The sequence below is a fragment of the Haliotis cracherodii genome, unplaced genomic scaffold (genome assembly GCF_022045235.1).
Source record: "Haliotis cracherodii isolate W230 unplaced genomic scaffold, xgHalCrac1.p SCAF_2, whole genome shotgun sequence".
NCBI classification, from domain to species: Eukaryota; Metazoa; Mollusca; class Gastropoda; order Lepetellida; family Haliotidae; genus Haliotis; species Haliotis cracherodii.
This window is the reverse complement of record NW_027266275.1, coordinates 14,113,291-14,129,212: the sequence shown is the minus strand read 5'-3', so window position 1 is coordinate 14,129,212 and position 15,922 is coordinate 14,113,291.

Here is a 15,922-nt window from a genome sequence, read left to right as displayed (position 1 = left end):
ACGCGATTTCGTGCATGTTTGTTTTATGGAACTTTATTCTTCAGGATTGGCTGATACAAATATTTTTAAGGATTTACCGTTTCCAATCACGGCATGGCATTCATAAACCAATGGTATGTTGCTTACTTTCGTCTCAATATATAAGTTTCATAACCGACGTTAACTAGCTTCCAGTAATCTTTGAAGTTTTACAGAATAGACAGGATGCGAATGCGAGGGCTTCACTGCATTTCGTGCGTCTGAAGTTTATTATGGTATTATTTTGTATTTGTACACTTTGATTAAGCGTTTGAGCATTGCCATATCAATACAGACGGTATCGATATCTCTCAGCTTGGTGCGTTTTCATGCAGTTGTTACTCATAATATCCCTATACAGTCCGAACATGTGGACGCTTAAATCAACTTACATATAATGCATTCGACGGTTAATAACATGGAGATAATATCAATAGAACGTGTATCTAATTTTAATGGATTACTCGATTGGTTTGTTTTTCAGAAATCGCTTGCGAATTGATAACTGGATTAAACAATCGGATAATACACCTTCATGTTTCCTCTGACGATATAATATGACATGTAGGATTGTTCCTACTTTTCATACTTTAGCGATAATACTTTATCATACTGCAGTGGAATGCTCATACTTAGGTTGAGAATGAGTATGGTTTTACGCCGCTCTTAGCAATATTCCAACGGCGGGGACACCAGAAGTTAGCTTCACACATTGTACCCATGTTGGGAATCGAACCCGAATCTTCGGTGTGACGAATGAACGTTTGAAACACTAGGTCTATCCCACCGCCCTCTTAAGTTAAGAGAGAGTAACATCGCACATGCATGTGCTACGCAAGAAACATTTTTCTTGTGATTTTGGGAACATTCGGTTCGAAAGACCCAATTCGAAAAATGTGTACATCAGTTTATTTCATATTTTCATTATTCATAGCACCACTTTGAATAATTCATTTTCTCAGCTCTGAATTATATTTATATGAAAATGAAATCTAAATATTTCCATATTACGACCACTATTAAATTTATTACAACTCTAAAACGAGATTAAGACCTGGAAAAGGAAAGGCCAAAGTAAACTTTAGATTCCCAGGTCACATAGCTAGGTTTTGATGGCCAACTGCTTTGGAAGCAATAAATTGATTGACATGGATATTAACCTGATTTCCAATAGCAATGCTCCCTCCCTATAGGAACACCAGATTCGCTATTCAAAAAAAATTACGCATTGAATTATATTATGAATTTTGCATTAACATTGTCAACATTTCTATTGTGACTAACCCTGTGTTCTCTATTTACAGCATTTATTTTCTACCCTTCTTCTAAATTTAGATCTCGCAGTAGAAAATACGGGACAGGTTTGGGTAAAGTGCTTTTGCATGTCTCGCTATTACAGTCGTTTCCATATCATGCCGAACAATATCTTTGGGCGCTGAACATCGCAAATATAAAGTATATTGTTATGTCATTACTGGAAACAATACAGCTTCCAACAAACATATTTACAAGAAAACATGTCCAAAGAGTTTCATGTTATTTAAATAAACTGTATCTTATGTTGTATAAACGGTCTATTTCCGTTAACAGGTTTCACAGTGCCTATAAAAGCATCACATTTTCCCACGTAATTTTGCTTCAAAACAAACCATTAAACGAAACGTTTTATTTAAATTTCCAGTGTTTCTGTTCTTTTTACTGCTAACTGTCAAGTACTGGCTGTAGCTACATGTAATTGTGTTATAACGAGAAGCTATCTAAAAAGTGAATGTTGAGAAATAGCAGTTGATGATATCATTTTTAGCACTTTCTGTTTTAAAATCATGTATTGAACGTAGACTCTGAATTGCCACCTTTTAGCGATGCCTGACTGCAATTGTTAAGCGTTAGGGAAGTGGGAGGGGGCACTTCGATGACGAAGCATGACGCAGGTATTGAAATAAGTATTGAACTCCACATGGTTAAAAAAGGTTTGCGAGTGTTTTTCGCTTTTGTCTCATTTTGAATATGATCCGTATCATGCGACACAGAAATGAACTTTGATAACCTGAAACGCATAGCCGTTTTTCAGTTACCATAGAAAAATAAAAATATTGCCAAGTCTTTAATGGTAGCCTCAACGTCCAGATACTGTTTTTAATAGACGGATTACAGATAATCAGCTTTAATAATGCACACAAAATCCGAAACCTAAAAAATGACAGGATAGATAGATATCATGCTTATCGAAGAGCGGAATACCACTCAAAACCGATCTTATTATAAACTGACTTTTCATTCTGGAAACGGACGTAGATTTGAATCCTTCATGCACCCTCATTATATTTATTTCTAGGTTTGCCAACACAAACCCGTTTGAGATGTTTCCCAAAATGACAAAGACCTACAATCAGCACCATTTCTTCTCACCTCAAGCTGACACGCGGTGATATAACTGGGATACTGTTCGTAGTGGCTTTGAACCAAATAAAAACTAACTTTTTTGGAAAGAGTCACAAACAAGAACCCGAGCTAACCAAACTGGACACGAAAACTAATTTACGAAATACTGTTGAAGAAATATTTATTTTTTTCTACTCTTGGCAAGGCTTCGTATGTCCGTGTCTTTCAATAGCTCCAAACCATGTAGACAGTTTAAAAGTTAAAAGTCACTGTTCTGTTAACCATCGAAAATACAACAGACGTATCGAAAAAAACGAAATCTCTAATGGAATGGTAATTTGTTGACAACGACATTAAGAAGTATGGTAGGTCTCCACGCAGCGTCAAAATAGGCAGTTTATAACCTTAGGGACCCGATGATTTAAGAATCAGTCAAACTCAGACAAAAGGAGTAAAAGAGTTTGTTGTAAACAGATGAAGAATATAAAGAAACTTAGCAAGCACAAGTTCATAATAACACAAACTATGCTAGGACACAATACTAGCTTCACATTTTCCTATTCATCCTGGTCATGGCATTGTAACCAAGAGGTGTGTTCAGGTACAGATACATGTGTGTGTACGCCTGGTATCAACTAAACTAAGCGCATCATAAACTGCTGATGTTATACGTGTCCCTCTGAAGACCAGTAGCATAATGTGTGTGTGTGTGTGTGTGTGTGTGTGTGTAAAATGCACAAATGTAGACCAATGATTTCAACTAAACACGATAACAGATACGAACACGTGACTTTGCAATCTACTTGTGATTCTGCTTGTTTGTTTTTATGTATCGTTAACCTGATACTGCTATTCTTGTTAAAAATAAACGTTTTGCAACGTGTACCAATAAGCGCAAGTTATAATTAGTATGTCTACATACGTTCTTCATGAATGTATAAAACATTGAAGTATACTGAGCCGCGAAAGAAAGGCCCCTTTATGAAAATACTAGTACTTCATGATCATTTTCTATTGAAATATCAATGCATGGTTTGGAGGTATCTCATTTTTTATTTCAGTCTGTATCCAAATGTAATGTTAACGGCCAAAAAGTGACACGATTTATGGAAATAATGGGTCTTTAAAACGCAGCTTAACAAACTGCCATGGTACACAGTCCTGAATGCTTTCCATAAAAATCAAAATTCACTTTCCCTTGTGTAATTTCTTGATAAGCAGCACCCAATACGTGGATCCAACATTCTTGTATCGAAACTAGCGCCATGCCAAGACTAACGAAGATCAGAGGAACCAGACTTTAGGACGACTGCATGATGGCCAGAAGAACGGTTGTCAATGCTTTTAATATCCATGTGAGAACCATCTACAGATAACAGCAACGTTATCAGGTCACCAGCAGAATGCAGTCTTCCTAATATGGCTATGTTAATAGCGAGAGCTACCTTCCAAAACTCTATTGATATGTCAATGGGAAACTTTCATGAAGTATGTTTGGTGAAGTGACGTTTTTTGCAGTTCAGTATAAAACGGATAATTATATTATACATGTAAGACAGCTCTGCATTGGAAACGTGATTTTACTTCCAGTACACTGAAGAACATATTCACACACAATTGTTAACTCCACATTGACCATCCATCATTTTATTTAAATCACGTAAACGATTATACGTTTTTGGCTCACAGCAAAATACGGCTTTTTAAGAGATAACGTAATACTTTGTTATTCAGAAGGAAGTGTGGTTTACATCGTAAAAGCATATGTAAGAGGTTAAACACCCACATAAACACCATAAAACAAAACGACATAAAAGCACTGATCAACAAAAAAATAAAGTTAACCAAAGTGTTTAAAAGGGAAGCAAGTGAGGTATAAATTAAAACGTACTAAAGTTAGGTAAATCTGGTATCTATAGACAATAGTATCACATGGTTTGGTTGTTAAGAAAACGAATACTGACTGGAACGGATGATGGACGGGCTCTGTATATTTTCCTTTTCAGCATGCGCAGTCGACGATAAGAAGGTAAAACCTCATACTCCGACATGAAGGCGTGTCGCGAACTGTCATTTAAAATTTTGTGCGCCTATTTTTTACAATTTGATGCTCATAAGACATGCCGATGTTTTATGAAGGAAAACCAATTATTTTGTATGCATTCCTTTACCGCTTTTAGCGTAGTCGGATAAATACATTATTTCTTTAAGTTTTGTTTCAAAAAGCATTTATATTCGTAGGACAATTGAATTAAGGTTCCCAATGCAATAGCATCATGTTGCCGAGAACTACCATCAAATAAATAAAAGCGTGGAAACCCTTAAGATGTATCATAAAACGTCAACGCCAAAGAATATATATCAGAAAGTTTCGGCTCAAAGCAGAGTCCATTTCACGAACTCAATTGAGTACCCAAATGAGTTCAATGTACGAATCCAACTGTATCATGAATCTGTGTTTATAAATGGTAATCAAACAGTGATGATACAAGGTGGCACGATAATCTTGTATTTTATCTCGTTTTACTCAGAACATAACAATCTTCATCTTTAGAGGATAAATAGGATGATCAGAGTTGATCGTCTGAAAAGTTGATTTGGGCGGATGTAACCCCACCCCGCAGTAATAAATTGGCGTGTTTTTTTGTAAAAGAACGCATGATACCAATGGCTCCAAATGGTGAGGGATGATTTAAAGTAAAGTAGCATAGTAACTGATATAATGACATTGACATACATTGACTGACATTCATACGGGAATGCAATGTATGTGAATGAGTGCGTGAGTTGCGTTTACGGCCACTATAAACAGCAATTAAATAATATCCCTTCATGTAAGCTTGATATTGGAGGAAAGCTCGACGGGATGCAGGTCTTAGACGTTAACATCTTTGGTCCACGAGCATAAGTAATTATGCTGAAAAACCTGGAAACTTAATCGGGGCGAACCGGGATTCGAACCCATTATATGATATTTCTGGCGGGCAAAAAAAAGAGTATGGCGTTAACATATCTGGAAACAATTATGGCGAATCTGGGATTCAAACCTACGACCATAGTAAATTGCGGCGCCATGGACATCTGGACCACCCGTTCCACCGCAATGAATATGATATTGGCAGATGTAATATGGCAGTGTATTTTAGTGTTGAACAATGATTGTAACTGTGTTACATTGTATCTGTTCAGATTCGGAAGACGCTCGTTCCATTGTATTTGGACGAAGATTAGTCGTCAGGAATGAAGTACTATTTAATGTAAGCAGTCGTAAGGATGTTACTATATTTAGAAGCTAGTATGGTATGTAATCTTCCAGTAAACCGTGAACTGGTGGTGTTCTGGTGCCGCCGGACTGGTGAGGGCACTGTGTAGAAGTTTCCAATGGCTAGTTTGACTGCATATATAGTGGGACAAGAGCGTGTTTACGTATCTCTCGCATTTTATCATATCAAGACCAGCTTTCGTGTGAGGATCACTCATCACTCCGTATTCCCTGCTTAGGCCCATCCCGATAGCTTGGCCACCTTCCTCGTTGGGTGTAAACAATCATCGCTGACTTTTGCTATCACAACTGTATCTTTGTATTTGATACTGGCCACTGCCATCATATTACATATTGCCTTATACTATTAAACAACCTATAATATCGAACAACCTGTAGTTACTGTGTAGTTACTGTGCAATAATTGGTGTTGATTTGTAAACCTAGTAAATTTTGTCATACAATTGTTAATTGTATACCATTTGTTGGTTGTTTCTTGGTTTCGCAATAACTTCATTGACGTACAGAGCTCTGGGTTAACATATTGTTCGGCAATCGACACGTAACAGCAATACACTTATATATACGATCATTAGTACTTCACGGAGATGCATGCGTTACATTAAGTTATAATGAAGCCCTCTGGTCCCATGTTGATGATTTTTACTGAACTCAGTGGAATATCCATTTACTCATATGGCATCATGAAAACCAACCTCGAACACAAATGTTGTTAAACGGTAACTCATCATTTAAAAACAGTATCTTATGTTTGCGCACTGTTGTCCATTATAGCGTACGGCAGCAGCTTAAATGATCAAGTATCTGATCCTTATTTCAGAAATCTTTCAAACATATACATGCTGAATTATTTCCAACCGGCGTGGCATCATCGCGCAGATCGATTTGTAGACACGCTGCTTTATAGCGGTAATGGGGATACGGATTTTCTGCACACATGGCGATCATTAGCATTATGCTTGCTCCAGGAAACCCAGACAATAACACCAAAAAGCGTCATCAATCATGATAAAATTGTGATATGCGTTCATAAATGATAAGTCTCGCGCATTTAACAACAGCATGAAAGCTTTTAGCATTAAGCCGTATGAAAATGGGACGTAGACAATTCTATTTTCGAATGTTCTCCTTATAAAATGGCGAAGAACATAGTGATGTAAAAGGGAGAAAAACTACGGTTGATATGGGTCTTCTTTATGATACCTTTCATTACTGGACAGTAAATGATTACTTTGAGTATATGTCCACTTTTCAATATTACGTAAATTTACTTCTATTGTTGTGTATCTGTACGGTTGTCCATGTACATGTCATTGGGGAGAAGTCTTCTGGGCTGACATTTGGTGCCTGTATGTAAGTATATTAATTTTGTATTATGGCATGCTATGCCAGTGGCAGGGGAAAGTCGAGAGTGACGCAAGTTGGTTGTTGTCTTTTCCTGCCTGGAACAAATAATACTGGAATAATGTCAATAACGAGTTTTTATGAAAGGACTGTTGAGGGGTGCCACATGGGGCAGTATACTCTCACCTAATCCCGAACAATTGGTATCATCACTGTTTGATAGTGATTTATAAACACATGCATATGAGTACAGTGGTGTTATAAAGTAAACACTTCATTCCTTGTCCATGGGGCGTGTGTTAGTAAACATTGTGACAATAGATACAGCTACATATTTATCCTCCGCGGTCGAGGACAATTTGTCAAATTTAAAAGCAGATACCATCTGAAGTTTACTGAGGCTAAAATATCAGAAATGTTGGACTTCCTCATTGATAACACCCATGTAATATGTGGAAATAAGACATTTAGTATCAGGCAAGAAGTAGGCATCTCCATGGGCACCAATTGTGCTCCCCTTCTATTTCTTTATACATATGAATCTGAATTAATGCTCGGATAAGCAAAGTCAAAACAGGCCTGAGGTAATTTTGCCAAGAAGTTTAACTTAAGCTTCTGGTATATCGATGATCTGATATCGTCCAATAGCCATCAAAAAGACAATTCCCTTCCACTGATTTACCAACCTGAACTAGAAATAAAGGAGCCCAATGAAACCGCCTGGTCTGTTTCATATTTAAATCTATGCATAAAGATTCAGAGTAACAAAAAACTTTCCTGCTTACTGTGCGACAAGAGGGATGACTTTCCCTTTTTGTCGAACAATATTCTAGATGCTCCAGCCTTTCGTGTCTACATTTCATTTCAATTTTTTTAGTACAGTCGAGCATGCTCTTTCTACGAAGACTACAAAGAGCGTCATACGACTTTTGCTCAGAAGTGTTTTGATCAAGGTTACATTCAAGGCCTCAGTAAAGCTTTCAAAACGTTATATTGTAGAAACCTGGAGGATATTTCCAAATTAACGCATCACTGACAAACATAATGTCTGCTACAATTCCCTGTTCTGACAAATCTGCTCCCGTGATTTTTCATGTATACGATTGTCTCACCTTTGCATGTGTTTGTGGCGGATGCCTCCTGGAGGGCAGGGTACGCTCACCTTTTCGCGAACACTATATGACAATGATTCCTGAACAAATGTTCATGATATGGTCGGAATCGCAAAATCGACTTGATTTCTTATGAATGTGGAAATGGTTTAATCGCTGTATTTATTAGGTCATGTAAGGGATTATGTCGCTTTATTTACATGAAACAACTGGGTGTGTCTGTTGGTGGTTATTTTAGCTCTAACTTTACAGCTACAATATACGTCATGAAAGCCCTGTCTATAATCGTCGTCTATGGCATTTAATGCACCCTTTGTGGATTGATTTATGTTTGAGAGGCACTTCAACACGAGTCAGCCTAAATAGATCGGACATCAACAGAAATGTTTCCAATTGTGTCTACCAACATTTCAATTAAGAAAAGAACCAAATCCTTTATATCAAAGTTAGCTGATTGGAGATTTCTTATGATCATGGAAAGGGTTTTGTCGCTTTTATTTAAGTTACATGAGTACGCTGACATGCCTGTCACCGAGCCTGACCACACGATCTAGTCTAGCGGCCTCTTACAACAGACAATGGTGTTATTGGGACCTCTTCTATCACGGCCCCTACAGGGGACAACCATGTAGGGAACTGTATGGTAAAAACAGGTTATCTCTAACGCCTTTGGGTAATGACTTTTCCGTAGTTTGAACCAGACTTTAGACAACAATTTCAGAAGGGTTTCTGTCGGCGTTATAACGTTACTTCGAATTTGCGTTTAGAGACTTACCGAGTTTATTGAATCAAAGTAAACGATGTATTCCACAAGACATGAAGGGACACTAAGTATCCCTGTCGCCTGGGGAGCCGCAATTCGCATTGCCGAGCTGCGTCCCTAAACTTGGCCAGCAACCTAGATCGTGGTTTCAAATATTAATTCCGACTCGCCGTGATTATATTTCGTGTTTTTTCAGGAACCCAAGAGAGCTCGTTGATTTCGTCAAAGTAAGAACGCCTATGACCTGTCTTCAATCCAAAATAGCGGACAGGGGCGATATAACTAAAATACAGTTCAAAATGCTGTTGAAAGCGGTGTTTTACCAAACTCACCTATTCATACATTCAATGCGATATGAGCATTAAACTTAAGTGAACACATAGCTTTACATTTAGCAGAACTTTCTAGCGAAGATTTTATTTGACAAAGTACACATCGATATGATGGTATAAATTATTGCTTGGTTGTTTCTCTGTTGCTAAACCCCGCTATCAGCACTAGTCCAGCTATATGACGTGGATCTGTAAATACGCGAGTTTTGACCAGACAATCTAATGACTGTTATCATAAGCATCGATGTAAGCAAATGGGATACGATGACATGCATCAATGAAGTAAGCTGGCCTTACCACCCGATCCCGTTAGTCGTTTCTTACGAAAAGCATGGGTTCTAGCCCGGATCTTCACGGGGTTCAGAAGAGAGGTTTTTTAACATATGGAACCAATAATCATGCTTTCCAAACCACGCTAATTAAAGTGAACGTTTTAATTATATTTACAGATTAGAATCGACAGACGTAACAAGATATATCGACGTAAGGAGAAAGAAGTTGCAACGGACGCAAATGCCAAGAAACAAATAACCGTATAATAAAGCCAATTCCTATACGTGTCGCAACAAAAATCAGAAATCATTGATCACAAAGGGCTTCTGACTGACATGGAAACCGACTACCGAAACCAGCATTGTGTAACTGGCAGGTCCAACGGCCTTCTTTGATGCCAGCATGCCAATTACAAGCATCGATTGTAAAGCGAAGGTTTTGTCATGAAATCTAACAATGACGACTTTGATCATGGCGTAGAGAGAATGTTCCATTGTCACCGACTGATTACTATTATTTAATCCGTCATATCTTCAGGGTGAACAACCCACTTCGCGTCCATTTCACACGAAGCTATGTCTATACGTCGTGATATATTAGTCGAATAATAAAGTAGTCAATGTAAATATTTGTCTGATATGCTTTGAGTGACGTCTTTTCAATGGTGAATTGAAATGGCAATACTACATGTACATTGGTACACCCTATCGATTCATGTACACATTCTGGTTTTATTCAGATTATAAGACCAATAGCTTCAGTTTGAAGTTTGCATATCCATACCCATACTGATTGATTGGTATTAACAAGCTGTCAATGTTGATTGTTAGACCGACTTGTGATCCAATGATTATGAGCTGCTGGGAATAGTAGAAATCTTTGGAGTCATCAAGGACGTGGCATAACAACAGCTTTTGAAACAACGATACCTGGAAACATCGCAATAATTATTGTTTATACTAAAGGTGTTTGTTCAACCAGCCATCGAAAGTAAGAGTTGAATGACGCTGATATATAACTTCATTCAATCAGCAACTAATCTCGTAAATAGAAATCATGTACGCCAAAGAAGATCCACCCGAAACAGATTCCATTGGGCGTAATTGGCAAAATCACCGTGACAATTACATGAATGGATCACTGAAAATCAATAAAGACACCAGGTGTTCGAGAAAAGGGTAAGCATGTCCTGCCCTATTCGCCACTCACACAATTCGCATCAAAATGTATTGAACTAACTGGTTTAAAGGTCGCCTTGTGGTCAAAATAGATAGGGGTCATTTTCAGGAGAATGTCATGAGTATGTAAATAAATGGGTGGGTAACAAATTGGAGATGTTGTTGTTCTTCAGAATAAGTTGTTACGTCAAGTACATTAGGTTTTTTAGTCTTGGTATATCGGTACTATAGAAATGTACCTTCAAAACGTGTGTATAATTCCTACAGAACTAGGTAATGTTACTTTATTATTGGCGGCATGAGTACTGCGCACAGATCTCAAATCAGGCGAAGTTAAGCAACGTTGATTGGGAAGAGTAGTTGGATGGCTGTACGTGTCCGGCAGCGTGACACCTGCCAGTATCTGGGACGTGTATCCTGCCCAACACTAAAAATCACAGGCTACACTTCGCCTTAGAGGTCACCTAAGGGGACCGACTAAGGTCCAAAATATGTCTCTGTTCATCAACCAGGCGTAACGAAATGGTCAGCCTTTGCGAAAAGTGTAAGCATGTCCTGCCCTACGGTACCACCCGCCACTCACAGAATTTGCACGATAAAACAGTGAGTATAGCCTGAAGTCGCACAACAGTACTTTGCTGTACTACGACAGCCTGTAAATAATAAAATGCCATGCATTAAAATGTGGCATATTTGGCAATAAAGACTGGGTGGAACTTACCTCTTTCACAGACTCATATTTTCAAACTGTGGACCAAATACTAAGGGATCGTAAAATTTGTTTTGTAGTTTAACGCCGCACTCAGCAATATTCCAGATATATGACGGCGGTCTGTAAATAATCGAGTCTTGACCAGAACATCCAGTGATTAATATCATGAGCATCGATCAACGAAATAGGGATCGATGACATGCATCAACCAAGTCGAGCCTGACCACCCGATCCCGTTACGACAAGCATAGTCGCCTTTCACGGTAAGCATAGGTTGCTGGTGACCTATTCTACCCCGGATCGTCTCGGGTCGGGGATCGTAAAAACAGTATTTCTTTATGTTTGTAAAGTGAGTCTCGGTGGACCAGTTTTTCGTGGGCAGTAATACGTTTCCGCGTTGGAATTATAATGATATAAATCATGCCTCAAACGGTGTAACAGTTAGAGTGAGTGAGTGAATATGGTTTTACGCCGCTTTTAGCAATATTCCAAGAATATCACGAAGGCGGACACCAGAAAAGGGCTTCACACATTGTACCCATGTCGGGAATCGAACCCAGGTCTTCGGTCTGACGAGCGAACGCTTTAACCACTAGGCTCCCCGACAGTTAGACAAAAATATGATAGTGTATGATCTTTTATAGACGACAGTTAACATAATCTATGAAATATATCCCCTATGTCTGCCAATAGGTGACCGTATAAATCTCCACCGGTCTACGGTCAATGCAACTAGTCGATATATTCAAGGTAACTGGTCTCTGTTCACCCAGTAGTAAATTGGTGTCCGGTATAATGAGATGGTGATGTGACTGTTAAACTTTCTAGCGCCTCACACGGCATCATGGTTTGTATACTCCTCAGGGGGGTGATTTTGAGCATCCACTCATCAACTCATCAATTGTTTTATTACTTTATGATTATAATACAAACCAAACCAGTGGAAACATAGGGCCACGGTATCCCATAGGAATAATGAGGGGCACTTCCACAAAGCGATCTTTGCGCTTAGATGATCGTAACTCGTATACTTTAACATAGGCTTACGACAGGCGTAGTGAGACGATCGCTTTGTGGAACGGGACCCTGCATAATTTTTTAAGTACGTGATTGAGTGAGTGAGTGAGTGAGTGAATGAATGAGGTGTGTTTTAAACCGCTATGGGTTGAATGTCGCAGCGTGTCTTAAACGTTTACTCGCAAGCACGTGTGTGAAACCAACAAACTAATGGTTATATGCTATAATTAGGTAGACTCTCGGTCGAACCTGAATCGCTGTTCATGCTATGAACCATTGGTTCCACTGGACAACGCACGGATTCTTACAGGCCGATGTTGGAACATTGCTGACATACACCGAATACAGTGAACCTTGTTAATGCGAAAGGCAGAGAGAATTTACTAATCATGGAAACAGCTGTTTCTTAAACATTTTTAAAAGCGTTGCGGCTAGCAATTTTTGTTTTGGTAAAACGTTGGAATTTATTAAGTAAATCAATTTCCCTTATTCTTCGCATATCACATTAAAACTTCGATTGTTTTCTTAAGCAGCACAATATAAATCATACCGTAAATCTTCATAAAAACTGCATTGTACAACTGTGTATATATGTAAACGTTCGTAGTTGCAGTTGTCATGTAGGTTGCATTTAAGGATTATCGGGTCGGGACTGTATTCATATTTTAACATGTAGGCGAGTTCTATCACTCGCCTTGAGTTGGGCCTAGGGGAGAATGGGCGCGAAGGGGAATGTGATGGCATATAGCACGGGATAGTAAGATGTAACAACACAGTTCGTGAAGCCCATTGTCTGTGTTCCCTGTCAGGATACTGCTGCTGCAGTGCTAAAAACCGCATAAAACGCCATTCAATCTCTCCCATGTGGCTATTGAATAATTGAAAAACCCTCTCGTGTTGCACTAGGCGAGAAAATTGGGTCTGCATCACAAATGTAGCTGTGATATGTATTATACATGGGAAAACAGCTTTCATTTGAAAGGATGGAAGGCGTAACGTCTGTCTTTCTATGCAGAGCAACGTTACTAATGTTGAAAACAAAGGCGAGTAACCATGTGAAGCATGGGTTCATCATATACATTCATCTGAAAAAATATCATCACCCCTTACAAAATATAATTTTACTATTAATCTTCCATTAAAATGTCTTTTCTAATAATCGTAACTTATTCAATTATTTTTGTTTACAGAGTGAGGTACTCACATTGAAAAACAGAAATCAAAATGGATATCATTTTTTGTTAAATATTTTTATTTCAATTCAATGGACATACATGTAACATGGTATATTAGGTACATGTATATACGTAGCAATTCATAGAATCTTAAAACATGATCCAATATGGGTAAGTACATCTATTGATTGACTGAAAAATTATAAGTGAGTAAGTGAGTATGGTTTTACGCCGCTTTTAGCAATATTCCCGCAACATCACGGCGGGGGACACCAGAAATGGACTTCACACACTGTACCCATGTCGGGAATCGAACCCGGGTCTTCGGCGTGGCGAGCGAACGCTTTAACCACTAGGCTACCCGACCACCCCGAAAAATTATAAGAAGTAGGCTGATACTTCCTTTCATTTTCTGTCGAATCTCTTACTACTACTATTTTTCATTCCGATGAATTTTTCTATTTTGCATACATCTTTCAATATTTTTATGAAAAAAAGGAAAGCATAATGGAGTTTTTTAATGCTTGACTAGTGCATGTATTATTTTTTAAGAAGGATTATGTGGTTGAATAGGTAGTTAGTTTTGTTGTAGCAAAATAACTTATCCAGAATGGTAATACTGATGTCATATGCATGTTTCGAGTTTAGGAACATTTCAATTTCTAACCTAAATTCTTTACAAAAACACATTCTACATACACATGGTAAAAGTTTTCAGATTCAGAGACACAACATGAGCATATATCATCATCTATTAACTTCATTTTCCACAATTCCTTTTTAGTGTATAGAGCTATATTTAAAAATATGTACTGGAAATCTATTAGTTTAACATCACTGGTACACAATCTACAATTAGAGAAAACGTTATTCAATAAAATGCTTTGATAAAGTTCATTTTCCCATTTATCACAAATCAGAGGAAAGTTAGTTGTAGCTATAATTGGGTTTGGGGTTTGGGTTGTTATTTAACGTCGCACTCAGCAATATTCCAGCTATATGACGGCGGTCTGTAACTAATTGAGTCTGGACCAGACAATCCAGAGATTGACATCATGAGCATCGATCCACGCAATTGGGATCGATGACATGCATCAACCAAGACAGCGAGCCTGATTACCCGATCCCGTTAGTCGCCTTTTACGACAAGCATAGTCGCCTTTTGCGGCAAGCATGGGTTGCTGAAAACCTATTCTACCCCGGAATCTTCACGGGCCTCCACGCAATTGGGATCGATGACATGCATCAACCAAGTCAGCGAGCCTGACCACCCGATCCCGTTAGTCGCCTTTTACGACAAGCATAGTCGCCTTTTCCGGCAAGCATGGGTTGCTGAAGACCTATTCTACCCCGGAATCTTCACGGGTCTGTTGTTGTAGTAATAACATTTTGAGAGACTTGTTGATAAGAACAAAGGGCTCCAGAATATTTTATGATAAACTTAAAGTTGTAGCTATAAGTTTATCATAAAATATTCTGGAGCCCTTTGTTCTTATCAACAAGTCTCTCAAAATGTTATTTATGTATAAGTTAGCTGTGACAGAAGATGTACCATTTATTGCTTTTTTCCATGAGTTAGGGAAATTTAGCACTACTCTTTTGTAGTCAAGTAGAGCACATTTAATTTGAAAATAGTTTCGTAATTCTTCAAATGTTAAAAATCTGTTGTTGCTACATACATCTTTTAAACTATGAATACCCTTATTAAAAAAGTGTTTCAGAATGAAATTATCTTTAAATTGGGGATTGAACCATAATGGTTCTGATAAAATTTCGCCAATACTTTGTTTGTCAACTTTATGTTTTCTGTAGTAATTACCCAAAATATTCAATATATCCCTCCAAAAGGGATTTTTCAAAGTAATAAACTTATCAATATTTGCTCCCAAAAGGAATATGTTTTGATTCGAATTTCTTTAATGTTGACGAAGTCGGTTTTTGTAAACTTGTCCTTAAAAATGATAATTTCAATGAGTCAATAAATTTGCGGGTATCTATCATTCTCAGACCACCTTCTTCGTATTTCTTTATCAAGGTAGATCTTTTTATTTTGTCTCGTTTGTTATTCCAAATGAATGTGTAAAATAGTTTATTCAATTTTCCAATAAAATCATCAGGTGGGTTTGGAAGTGCTGAAAATATATGAACTAATGTTGAAAGAGCCAGAGTCTTAATAACTGTGATTTTACCCATTAATGTTAGACGTCTTTTCTTCCAGCTTCCAAGTAATCTATTTTATATATTCGAGTCATTTTCTTGTACTTATTACCCACAGATCATGTAATGTGGGCTTAAATATTATTTCCAAGACTTCGAAGTTTCCCTCATGCCAG